The 12,297-nt window shown below is 40.9% G+C and overlaps 4 non-coding genes across 4 annotated transcripts; all 4 read right to left on the bottom strand.

Annotated features, from left to right (window-relative positions):
• Positions 1–15: 15 nt before the first annotated feature.
• On the bottom strand, positions 16–231 carry LOC146858666 (small nucleolar RNA U3). Its single transcript, XR_014980172.1, has one exon. It is a non-coding gene; the product is annotated as a small nucleolar RNA U3 (small nucleolar RNA).
• Positions 232–3,392: 3,161 nt separating this feature from the next.
• On the bottom strand, positions 3,393–3,608 carry LOC146858665 (small nucleolar RNA U3). The gene has a single exon (XR_014980590.1). It is a non-coding gene; the product is annotated as a small nucleolar RNA U3 (small nucleolar RNA).
• Positions 3,609–6,769: 3,161 nt separating this feature from the next.
• Positions 6,770–6,985, bottom strand: LOC146858664 (small nucleolar RNA U3). The gene has a single exon (XR_014980507.1). It is a non-coding gene; the product is annotated as a small nucleolar RNA U3 (small nucleolar RNA).
• A 3,118-nt stretch (positions 6,986–10,103) lies between these two features.
• Positions 10,104–10,319, bottom strand: LOC146858663 (small nucleolar RNA U3). The gene has a single exon (XR_014980160.1). It is a non-coding gene; the product is annotated as a small nucleolar RNA U3 (small nucleolar RNA).
• Between the last annotated feature and the right edge of the window lie 1,978 nt (positions 10,320–12,297).

Raw genomic sequence — 12,297 nt, 5'->3', positions numbered from 1 at the left:
CAAAAATAAAAGCTAACCACTCAGTTTGTGTTCTCTTTCTCCAATCCTCCTGAAAGGAACAGGAACGATCATCAATAGCAAACAGCAGCTACATGAATGCAACACTGTTCACTCACTTCACGCCCAAAAGAGAAAACTACAATTCTTCCTCGTGGTTAGCGAAGACCAGACACTTTCAAACACATTTCCTCAGTTAAAAACTATAGAAATGATCCCTGAAAGTATAGTCATAACAAAATTCCTTATAGCTCACACAGACAGAAAGGGTGGAAACCCTTCCTACTTACAGTAAGACAAGGTTCGGCATCATCAACGGAAATAAAAACATATAAATATAAACATATTTTTTACTCCACAAGATAATATTCCACAGATGCACACGGATACGCCTTTATTTACATTAAAGCCTACTCAATAGATCCTGGTGAGACACTGCTTTATAAATTTACATATTTTAAATCAGCAACCAATCAAATTCAGCCTGCCTGTTCCTGACCCAATGCTGTACCACAGGGAGAGTTGGAAAATTCTTCAAAAAACTGCAGGTTCCACAAGATCATACAGATGATTTTTAATCCAAATAGTTGGTCCAGATTAGCATCTGTCAAACAGCCAAAAGAGTGACACTGATCACTAGCGAGAAGGGACCTGCTAAGGTTGCAAGCGTGGAAACAAACGTTGTAGCATTCAAGCTACCTTTAAATTTTGAACAGTTGCACCACAGATCAAATGTACGGCAACATCTTTGATTAGTTTCCCCAAACAAACTAAGGGGCATATCAGCAACAACCGGCGATAATTATCGCTAAGCGCACTTAGCGCTAGGATAATTATCGCCGGCTAGCGTGGATTATTATCGCTGAGATAACGTGCTATTAGCAACGCTTATCTCAAAAACGATAAAAATCCTAACGCTAACTGCCTAACGTGAGATAATCGCTGGAAACCCAGCGATAATGTCACGAAGTGTGGCGTTAGCTTGCTGATAGGGACTCACAAACTTAGCCATGATATCCACCTTACATAGGATACCATGGCTAAGTCAGTCCTGAAGCAGGCGTAAGGAAAGTAGCAATAACAGGGGTTATCGCTACTTTTCCTGCCGCTATGCTTCATAGCGTGGGCCTTGATGATAGGAGAAATGTCGCTTAGCGACATTTCTCCTGTCATGTCAGGTCAGGTACGCCCACTTTGCATCTCATTAGAGATGCAAAGCTGGGCGTTAGGAATCCCGACGCTAATGCAAGGTTTCACGCGTTAGCGTGACCTTGCTAATTAGGCGATCATTTTTTATCACCAGCTTGCTGATATGCCCCTAACTGTTCCCCAGTTCACATGTAAGACTCTAAGCTGACGATGAACTTCGACGGGGGTCCAGACTTAGTGAAAAACCTCTTGCAGCACATACGGGAGATAACGGAACCTATCACTTTCAGAAGAGCCCTGAATGCCTGGCTATCTAAGAAAGCGTTCAAATGAACAACTTGTACTACCACCCAGCTTGAATTCATGCAGCTTTTCAAAGCTAAAAGACCTTTAGGTGTCTCAGCACTACAGAAGTATCCAAAATATAGTTTATGTTTTGTGTACAGAAGACTTTTTACACTGGGAAGTGAATACTTGCCAGAAACGTTTTGTATCTAATATTGATTAGAACAGGAATTGAACTTTTCAGTATATAATTCCGTTTTACAGCATATCCTGAAATGAAGAAAGGAACGGCCATCAACAGTAGACAGTTGTTTCAAAAATTAAACTCTGCCTGTGCCCTTCCTTTTTAGATCAGAACTTATCTGCAACACCTTTGGGCCACTTACAAATACTATTTCAATCTTGACTCTACATAACATATCAAGACAAAGAGTTTTATAACTCTATGCCAAGCTGTCCAAGGGTTACAGGAAGATATCACAAGAGCATTTTTTCTGCCACCTGGCTAAGCTCTCAGCAGATCAGTGATAGATAATTAAAACCTGACACTGCAATCTCTGCAGCTAACTAAAGTTTAATTCAGCATGATAGACTAAAGTTGAAGGCACTGGACAAACACAAGAAAGGGGACCAGGAAAATCGCCTCTTGGGGCAGGCTAAAAGGCTATCACAATATGGTCTCAACTTTGTAATTTTTACGTAAAAACAGACCATGGCTGGAAAAACAGTCGGGCGATGCCCCAGACTCTTACAAAGCCAAGAAGAGGCAAAGGCTCTGGGTATTCACCTGGCCTGTCACCAAACTGTAAACTTCTACAATTTACGGCCTGGCGCCAGCCCACCTACCTCGTTTCATAGGTGTCGCAGCATAGTGGATATCCAAAATGGTGGCATTTGGGGTTCTAGCCATTACAGCTATAGAACTTTCAAGGCACAGGGCTTATTTTACTATTTACAACCAGCTGATATTCCGATTCTCTACATGAGGCTCTCAATCTTCCAGTGTTCTAAAATACCATAGGACAACGCTACAGGGGGCTACAATGGTCATTAAATACCCTCTGTTTGAGTTATAGACTCAAGTTAAAGCTGAGCTTCTATATCGAGGGGATAGAACATTTAATCAATGTGATACCCGAGGCAGAAAGTCTATACTGATATCACAACATTCCCGTCAATGAAGTAAGAATACTCTAACTTGAACCAGGAGAACCAAAAAAATGGCACTTGCTGGAGCAGGTGGCTCGTTCTGACCATTATTCGATCGTTGCAACTCCTCTGTCCCCCAATGGATCTTGCAAAATTCCAAAGTTCGAATGCATCAAGCCCTTGATGTACTAAGGGTTGCACAGGGGCTTGTTGGGAGCTGCAAGATTTTCTGCTGAGCACGCAAGCTTTTATAATGAAAAGTAAACAGACGCAGTCCCTTACTTCTGCTTTGCACCGCACGAATAGCTGTGAAAACTTTAACAAATACCAAAGGAGTAGTTTTTCATCCTAAGCAGTCTAAGATCCACCGCAGCCTTGTAAGTTGTAAGAAGCCAGGGTGTTACGCTTCCTCTTACTCTAAACGGCCTAACTAGCATTAGCAGGTTTCTTTAAACAGTCTATTCGAAAGAGTGATAAATCTTTTGAGTAGCAGTAGTTGCCTTGCAGAAGTCTAGGCTCTACAAATAGCTCATACGCACAGTCCATTTAAAATGTACTCTTTACTATCCATGTTCGAAAAACAAAGCTTTTTTTATAAATAACATACCAAATTATCAACTGATGGTGAGAGGTGCCTTTCAAAGAGAACCTCTTGCAAAAACCACAAGTCCAAGAAAGCTCAACAGCTTCTAATAAGTATTCATATACTTAACAGTTAAGTTACAAGAAACCAAAGAAATCAAAAAAGAAATGACAAACTAAACAAGAAATTAGAAACTGATAGACTTTCTTACACCCAAAAATAAAAGCTAACCACTCAGTTTGTGTTCTCTTTCTCCAATCCTCCTGAAAGGAACAGGAACGATCATCAATAGCAAACAGCAGCTACATGAATGCAACACTGTTCACTCACTTCACGCCCAAAAGAGAAAACTACAATTCTTCCTCGTGGTTAGCGAAGACCAGACACTTTCAAACACATTTCCTCAGTTAAAAACTATAGAAATGATCCCTGAAAGTATAGTCTTAACAAAATTCTTTATAGCTCACACAGACAGAAAGGGTGGAAACCCTTCCTACTTACAGTAAGACAAGGTTCGGCATCATCAACGGAAATAAAAACATATAAATATAAACATATTTTTTACTCCACAAGATAATATTCCACAGATGCACACGCATACGCCTTTATTTACATTAAAGCCTACTCAATAGATCCTGGTGAGACACTGCTTTATAAATTTACATATTTTAAATCAGCAACCAATCAAATTCAGCCTGCCTGTTCCTGACCCAATGCTGTACCACAGGGAGAGTTGGAAAATTCTTCAAAAAACTGCAGGTTCCACAAGATCATACAGATGATTTTTAATCCAAATAGTTGGTCCAGATTAGCATCTGTCAAACAGCCAAAAGAGTGACACTGATCACTAGCGAGAAGGGACCTGCTAAGGTTGCAAGCGTGGAAACAAACGTTGTAGCATTCAAGCTACCTTTAAATTTTGAACAGTTGCACCACAGATCAAATGTACGGCAACATCTTTGATTAGTTTCCCCAAACAAACTAAGGGGCATATCAGCAACAACCGGCGATAATTATCGCTAAGCGCACTTAGCGCTAGGATAATTATCGCCGGCTAGCGTGGATTATTATCGCTGAGATAACGTGCTATTAGCAACGCTTATCTCAAAAACGATAAAAATCCTAACGCTAACTGCCTAACGTGAGATAATCGCTGGAAACCCAGCGATAATGTCACGAAGTGTGGCGTTAGCTTGCTGATAGGGACTCACAAACTTAGCCATGATATCCACCTTACATAGGATACCATGGCTAAGTCAGTCCTGAAGCAGGCGTAAGGAAAGTAGCAATAACAGGGGTTATCGCTACTTTTCCTGCCGCTATGCTTCATAGCGTGGGCCTTGATGATAGGAGAAATGTCGCTTAGCGACATTTCTCCTGTCAGGTCAGGTCAGGTACGCCCACTTTGCATCTCATTAGAGATGCAAAGCTGGGCGTTAGGAATCCCGACGCTAATGCAAGGTTTCACGCGTTAGCGTGACCTTGCTAATTAGGCGATCATTTTTTATCACCAGCTTGCTGATATGCCCCTAACTGTTCCCCAGTTCACATGTAAGACTCTAAGCTGACGATGAACTTCGACGGGGGTCCAGACTTAGTGAAAAACCTCTTGCAGCACATACGGGAGATAACGGAACCTATCACTTTCAGAAGAGCCCTGAATGCCTGGCTATCTAAGAAAGCGTTCACATGAACAACTTGTACTACCACCCAGCTTGAATTCATGCAGCTTTTCAAAGCTAAAAGACCTTTAGGTGTCTCAGCACTACAGAAGTATCCAAAATATAGTTTATGTTTTGTGTACAGAAGACTTTTTACACTGGGAAGTGAATACTTGCCAGAAACGTTTTGTATCTAATATTGATTAGAACAGGAATTGAACTTTTCAGTATATAATTCCGTTTTACAGCATATCCTGAAATGAAGAAAGGAACGGCCATCAACAGTAGACAGTTGTTTCAAAAATTAAACTCTGCCTGTGCCCTTCCTTTTTAGATCAGAACTTATCTGCAACACCTTTGGGCCACTTACAAATACTATTTCAATCTTGACTCTACATAACATATCAAGACAAAGAGTTTTATAACTCTATGCCAAGCTGTCCAAGGGTTACAGGAAGATATCACAAGAGCATTTTTTCTGCCACCTGGCTAAGCTCTCAGCAGATCAGTGATAGATAATTAAAACCTGACGCTGCAATCTATGCAGCTAACTAAAGTTTAATTCAGCATGATAGACTAAAGTTGAAGGCACTGGACAAACACAAGAAAGGGGACCAGGAAAATCGCCTCTTGGGGCAGGCTAAAAGGCTATCACAATATGGTCTCAACTTTGTAATTTTTACGTAAAAACAGACCATGGCTGGAAAAGCAGTCGGGCGATGCCCCAGACTCTTACAAAGCCAAGAAGAGGCAAAGGCTCTGGGTATTCACCTGGCCTGTCACCAAACTGTAAACTTCTACAATTTACGGCCTGGCGCCAGCCCACCTACCTCGTTTCATAGGTGTCGCAGCATAGTGGATATCCAAAATGGTGGCATTTGGGGTTCTAGCCATTACAGCTATAGAACTTTCAAGGCACAGGGCTTATTTTACCATTTACAACCAGCTGATATTCCGATTCTCTACATGAGGCTCTCAATCTTCCAGTGTTCTAAAATACCATAGGACAACGCTAAAGGGGGCTACAATGGTCATTAAATACCCTCTGTTTGAGTTATAGACTCAAGTTAAAGCTGAGCTTCTATATCGAGGGGATAGAACATTTAATCAATGTGATACCCGAGGCAGAAAGTCTATACTGATATCACAACATTCCCGTCAATGAAGTAAGAATACTCTAACTTGAACCAGGAGAACCAAAAAAATGGCACTTGCTGGAGCAGGTGGCTCGTTCTGACCATTATTCGATCGTTGCAACTCCTCTGTCCCCCAATGGATCTTGCAAAATTCCAAAGTTCGAATGCATCAAGCCCTTGATGTACTAAGGGTTGCACAGGGGCTTGTTGGGAGCTGCAAGATTTTCTGCTGAGCACGCAAGCTTTTATAATGAAAAGTAAACAGACGCAGTCCCTTACTTCTGCTTTGCACCGCACGAATAGCTGTGAAAACTTTAACAAATACCAAAGGAGTAGTTTTTCATCCTAAGCAGTCTAAGATCCACCGCAGCCTTGTAAGTTGTAAGAAGCCAGGGTGTTACGCTTCCTCTTACTCTAAACGGCCTAACTAGCATTAGCAGGTTTCTTTAAACAGTCTATTCGAAAGAGTGATAAATCTTTTGAGTAGCAGTAGTTGCCTTGCAGAAGTCTAGGCTCTACAAATAGCTCATACGCACAGTCCATTTAAAATGTACTCTTTACTATCCATGTTCGAAAAACAAAGCTTTTTTTATAAATAACATACCAAATTATCAACTGATGGTGAGAGGTGCCTTTCAAAGAGAACCTCTTGCAAAAACCACAAGTCCAAGAAAGCTCAACAGCTTCTAATAAGTATTCATATACTCAACAGTTAAGTTACAAGAAACCAAAGAAATCAAAAAAGAAATGACAAACTAAACAAGAAATTAGAAACTGATAGACTTTCTTACACCCAAAAATAAAAGCTAACCACTCAGTTTGTTTTCTCTTTCTCCAATCCTCCTGAAAGGAACAGGAACGATCATCAATAGCAAACAGCAGCTACATGAATGCAACACTGTTCACTCACTTCACGCCCAAAAGAGAAAACTACAATTCTTCCTCGTGGTTAGCAAAGACCAGACACTTTCAAACACATTTCCTCAGTTAAACACTATAGAAATGATCCCTGAAAGTATAGTCTTAATAAAATTCTTTATAGCTCACACAGACAGAAAGGGTGGAAACCCTTCCTACTTACAGTAAGACAAGGTTCGGCATCATCAACGGAAATAAAAACATATAAATATAAACATATTTTTTACTCCACAAGATAATATTCCACAGATGCACACGCATACGCCTTTATTTACATTAAAGCCTACTCAATAGATCCTGGTGAGACACTGCTTTATAAATTTGCATATTTTAAATCAGCAACCAATCAAATTCAGCCTGCCTGTTCCTGACCCAATGCTGTACCACAGGGAGAGTTGGAAAATTCTTCAAAAAACTGCAGGTTCCACAAGATCATACAGATGATTTTTAATCCAAATAGTTGGTCCAGATTAGCATCTGTCAAACAGCCAAAAGAGTGACACTGATCACTAGCGAGAAGGGACCTGCTAAGGTTGCAAGCGTGGAAACAAACGTTGTAGCATTCAAGCTACCTTTAAATTTTGAACAGTTGCACCACAGATCAAATGTACGGCAACATCTTTGATTAGTTTCCCCAAACAAACTAAGGGGCAATATCAGCAACAACCGGCGATAATTATCGCTAAGCGCACTTAGCGCTAGGATAATTATCGCCGGCTAGCGTGGATTATTATCGCTGAGATAACGTGCTATTAGCAACGCTTATCTCAAAAACGATAAAAATCCTAACGCTAACTGCCTAACTTGAGATAATCGCTGGAAACCCAGCGATAATGTCACGAAGTGTGGCGTTAGCTTGCTGATAGGGACTCACAAACTTAGCCATGATATCCACCTTACATAGGATACCATGGCTAAGTCAGTCCTGAAGCAGGCGTAAGGAAAGTAGCAATAACAGGGGTTATCGCTACTTTTCCTGCCGCTATGCTTCATAGCGTGGGCCTTGATGATAGGAGAAATGTCGCTTAGCGACATTTCTCCTGTCATGTCAGGTCAGGTAAGCCCACTTTGCATCTCATTAGAGATGCAAAGCTGGGCGTTAGGAATCCCGACGCTAATGCAAGGTTTCACGCGTTAGCGTGACCTTGCTAATTAGGCGATCATTTTTTATCACCAGCTTGATGATATGCCCCTAACTGTTCCCCAGTTCACATGTAAGACTCTAAGCAGACGATGAACTTCGACGGGGGTCCAGACTTAGTGAAAAACCTCTTGCAGCACATACGGGAGATAACGGAACCTATCACTTTCAGAAGAGCCCTGAATGCCTGGCTATCTAAGAAAGCGTTCACATGAACAACTTGTACTACCACCCAGCTTGAATTCATGCAGCTTTTCAAAGCTAAAAGACCTTTAGGTGTCTCAGCACTACAGAAGTATCCAAAATATAGTTTATGTTTTGTGTACAGAAGACTTTTTACACTGGGAAGTGAATACTTGCCAGAAACGTTTTGTATCTAATATTGATTAGAACAGGAATTGAACTTTTCAGTATATAATTCCGTTTTACAGCATATCCTCAAATGAAGAAAGGAACGGCCATCAACAGTAGACAGTTGTTTCAAAAATTAAACTCTGCCTGTGCCCTTCCTTTTTAGATCAGAACTTATCTGCAACACCTTTGGGCCACTTACAAATACTATTTCAATCTTGATTCTATATAACATATCAAGACAAAGAGTTTTATAACTCTATGCCAAGCTGTCCAAGGGTTACAGGAAGATATCACAAGAGCATTTTTTCTGCCACCTGGCTAAGCTCTCAGCAGATCAGTGATAGATAATTAAAACCTGACGCTGCAATCTATGCAGCTAACTAAAGTTTAATTCAGCATGATAGACTAAAGTTGAAGGCACTGGACAAACACAAGAAAGGGGACCAGGAAAATCGCCTCTTGGGGCAGGCTAAAAGGCTATCACAATATGGTCTCAACTTTGTAATTTTTACGTAAAAACAGACCATGGCTGGAAAAACAGTCGGGCGATGCCCCAGACTCTTACAAAGCCAAGAAGAGGCAAAGGCTCTGGGTATTCACCTGGCCTGTCACCAAACTGTAAACTTCTACAATTTACGGCCTGGCGCCAGCCCACCTACCTCGTTTCATAGGTGTCGCAGCATAGTGGATATCCAAAATGGTGGCATTTGGGGTTCTAGCCATTACAGCTATAGAACTTTCAAGGCACAGGGCTTATTTTACTATTTACAACCAGCTGATATTCCGATTCTCTACATGAGGCTCTCAATCTTCCAGTGTTCTAAAATACCATAGGACAACACTACAGGGGGCTACAATGGTCATTAAATACCCTCTGTTTGAGTTATAGACTCAAGTTAAAGCTGAGCTTCTATATCGAGGGGATAGAACATTTAATCAATGTGATACCCGAGGCAGAAAGTCTATACTGATATCACAACATTCCCGTCAATGAAGTAAGAATACTCTAACTTGAACCAGGAGAACCAAAAAAATGGCACTTGCTGGAGCAGGTGGCTCGTTCTGACCATTATTCGATCGTTGCAACTCCTCTGTCCCCCAATGGATCTTGCAAAATTCCAAAGTTCGAATGCATCAAGCCCTTGATGTACTAAGGGTTGCACAGGGGCTTGTTGGGAGCTGCAAGATTTTCTGCTGAGCACGCAAGCTGCACCGCACGAATAGCTGTGAAAACTTTAACAAATACCAAAGGAGTAATTTTTCATCCTAAGCAGTCTAAGATCCACCGCAGCCTTGTAAGTTGTAAGAAGCCAGGGTGTTACGCTTCCTCTTACTCTAAACGGCCTAACTAGCATTAGCAGGTTTCTTTAAACAGTCTATTCGAAAGAGTGATAAATCTTTTGAGTAGCAGTAGTTGCCTTGAAGAAGTCTAGGCTCTACAAATAGCTCATACGCACAGTCCATTTAAAATGTACTCTTTACTATCCATGTTCGAAAAACAAAGCTTTTTTTATAAATAACATACCAAATTATCAACTGATGGTGAGAGGTGCCTTTCAAAGAGAACCTCTTGCAAAAACCACAAGTCCAAGAAAGCTCAACAGCTTCTAATAAGTATTCATATACTTAACAGTTAAGTTACAAGAAACCAAAGAAATCAAAAAAGAAATGACAAACTAAACAAGAAATTAGAAACTGATAGACTTTCTTACACCCAAAAATAAAAGCTAACCACTCAGTTTGTGTTCTCTTTCTCCAATCCTCCTGAAAGGAACAGGAACGATCATCAATAGCAAACAGCAGCTACATGAATGCAACACTGTTCACTCACTTCACGCCCAAAAGAGAAAACTACAATTCTTCCTCGTGGTTAGCGAAGACCAGACACTTTCAAAGACATTTCCTCAGTTAAAAACTATAGAAATGATCCCTGAAAGTATAGTCTTAACAAAATTCTTTATAGCTCACACAGACAGAAAGGGTGGAAACCCTTCCTACTTACAGTAAGACAAGGTTCGGCATCATCAACGGAAATAAAAACATATAAATATAAACATATTTTTTACTCCACAAGATAATATTCCACAGATGCACACGCATACGCCTTTATTTACATTAAAGCCTACTCAATAGATCCTGGTGAGACACTGCTTTATAAATTTACATATTTTAAATCAGCAACCAATCAAATTCAGCCTGCCTGTTCCTGACCCAATGCTGTACCACAGGAAGAGTTGGAAAATTCTTCAAAAAACTGCAGGTTCCACAAGATCATACAGATGATTTTTAATCCAAATAGTTGTTCCAGATTAGCATCTGTCAAACAGCCAAAAGAGTGACACTGATCACTAGCGAGAAGGGACCTGCTAAGGTTGCAAGCGTGGAAACAAACGTTGTAGCATTCAAGCTACCTTTAAATTTTGAACAGTTGCACCACAGATCAAATGTACCGCAACATCTTTGATTAGTTTCCCCAAACAAACTAAGGGGCATATCAGCAACAACCGGCGATAATTATCGCTAAGCGCACTTAGCGCTAGGATAATTATCGCCGGCTAGCGTGGATTATTATCGCTGAGATAACGTGCTATTAGCAACGCTTATCTCAAAAACGATAAAAATCCTAACGCTAACTGCCTAACGTGAGATTATCGCTGGAAACCCAGCGATAATGTCACGAAGTGTGGCGTTAGCTTGCTGATAGGGACTCACAAACTTAGCCATGATATCCACCTTACATAGGATACCATGGCTAAGTCAGTCCTGAAGCAGGCGTAAGGAAAGTAGCAATAACAGGGGTTATCGCTACTTTTCCTGCCGCTATGCTTCATAGCGTGGGCCTTGATGATAGGAGAAATGTCGCTTAGCGACATTTCTCCTGTCATGTCAGGTCAGGTACGCCCACTTTGCATCTCATTAGAGATGCAAAGCTGGGCGTTAGGAATCCCGACGCTAATGCAAGGTTTCACGCGTTAGCGTGACCTTGCTAATTAGGCGATCATTTTTTATCACCAGCTTGATGATATGCCCCTAACTGTTCCCCAGTTCACATGTAAGACTCTAAGCAGACGATGAACTTCGACGGGGGTCCAGACTTAGTGAAAAACCTCTTGCAGCACATACGGGAGATAACGGAACCTATCACTTTCAGAAGAGCCCTGAATGCCTGGCTATCTAAGAAAGCGTTCACATGAACAACTTGTACTACCACCCAGCTTGAATTCATGCAGCTTTTCAAAGCTAAAAGACCTTTAGGTGTCTCAGCACTACAGAAGTATCCAAAATATAGTTTATGTTTTGTGTACAGAAGACTTTTTACACTGGGAAGTGAATACTTGCCAGAAACGTTTTGTATCTAATGTTCATTAGAACAGGAATTGAACTTTTCAGTATATAATTCCGTTTTACAGCATATCCTCAAATGAAGAAAGGAACGGCCATCAACAGTAGACAGTTGTTTCAAAAATTAAACTCTGCCTGTGCCCTTCCTTTTTAGATCAGAACTTATCTGCAACACCTTTGGGCCACTTACAAATACTATTTCAATCTTGATTCTACATAACATATCAAGACAAAGAGTTTTATAACTCTATTCCAAGCTGTCCAAGGGTTACAGGAAGATATCACAAGAGCATTTTTTCTGCCACCTGGCTAAGCTCTCAGCAGATCAGTGATAGATAATTAAAACCTGACGCTGCAATCTATGCAGCTAACTAAAGTTTAATTCAGCATGATAGACTAAAGTTGAAGGCACTGGACAAACACAAGAAAGGGGACCAGGAAAATCGCCTCTTGGGGCAGGCTAAAAGGCTATCACAATATGGTCTCAACTTTGTAATTTTTACGTAAAAACAGACCATGGCTGGAAAAGCAGTCGGGCGATGCCCCAGACTCTTACAAAGCCAAGAAGAGGCAAAGGCTCTG

The sequence above is a fragment of the Triturus cristatus genome, chromosome 3_2 (assembly GCF_964204655.1).
Source record: "Triturus cristatus chromosome 3_2, aTriCri1.1, whole genome shotgun sequence".
NCBI lineage: Eukaryota > Metazoa > Chordata > Amphibia > Caudata > Salamandridae > Triturus > Triturus cristatus.
This window is presented reverse-complemented; position numbering and strand designations above follow the sequence as displayed.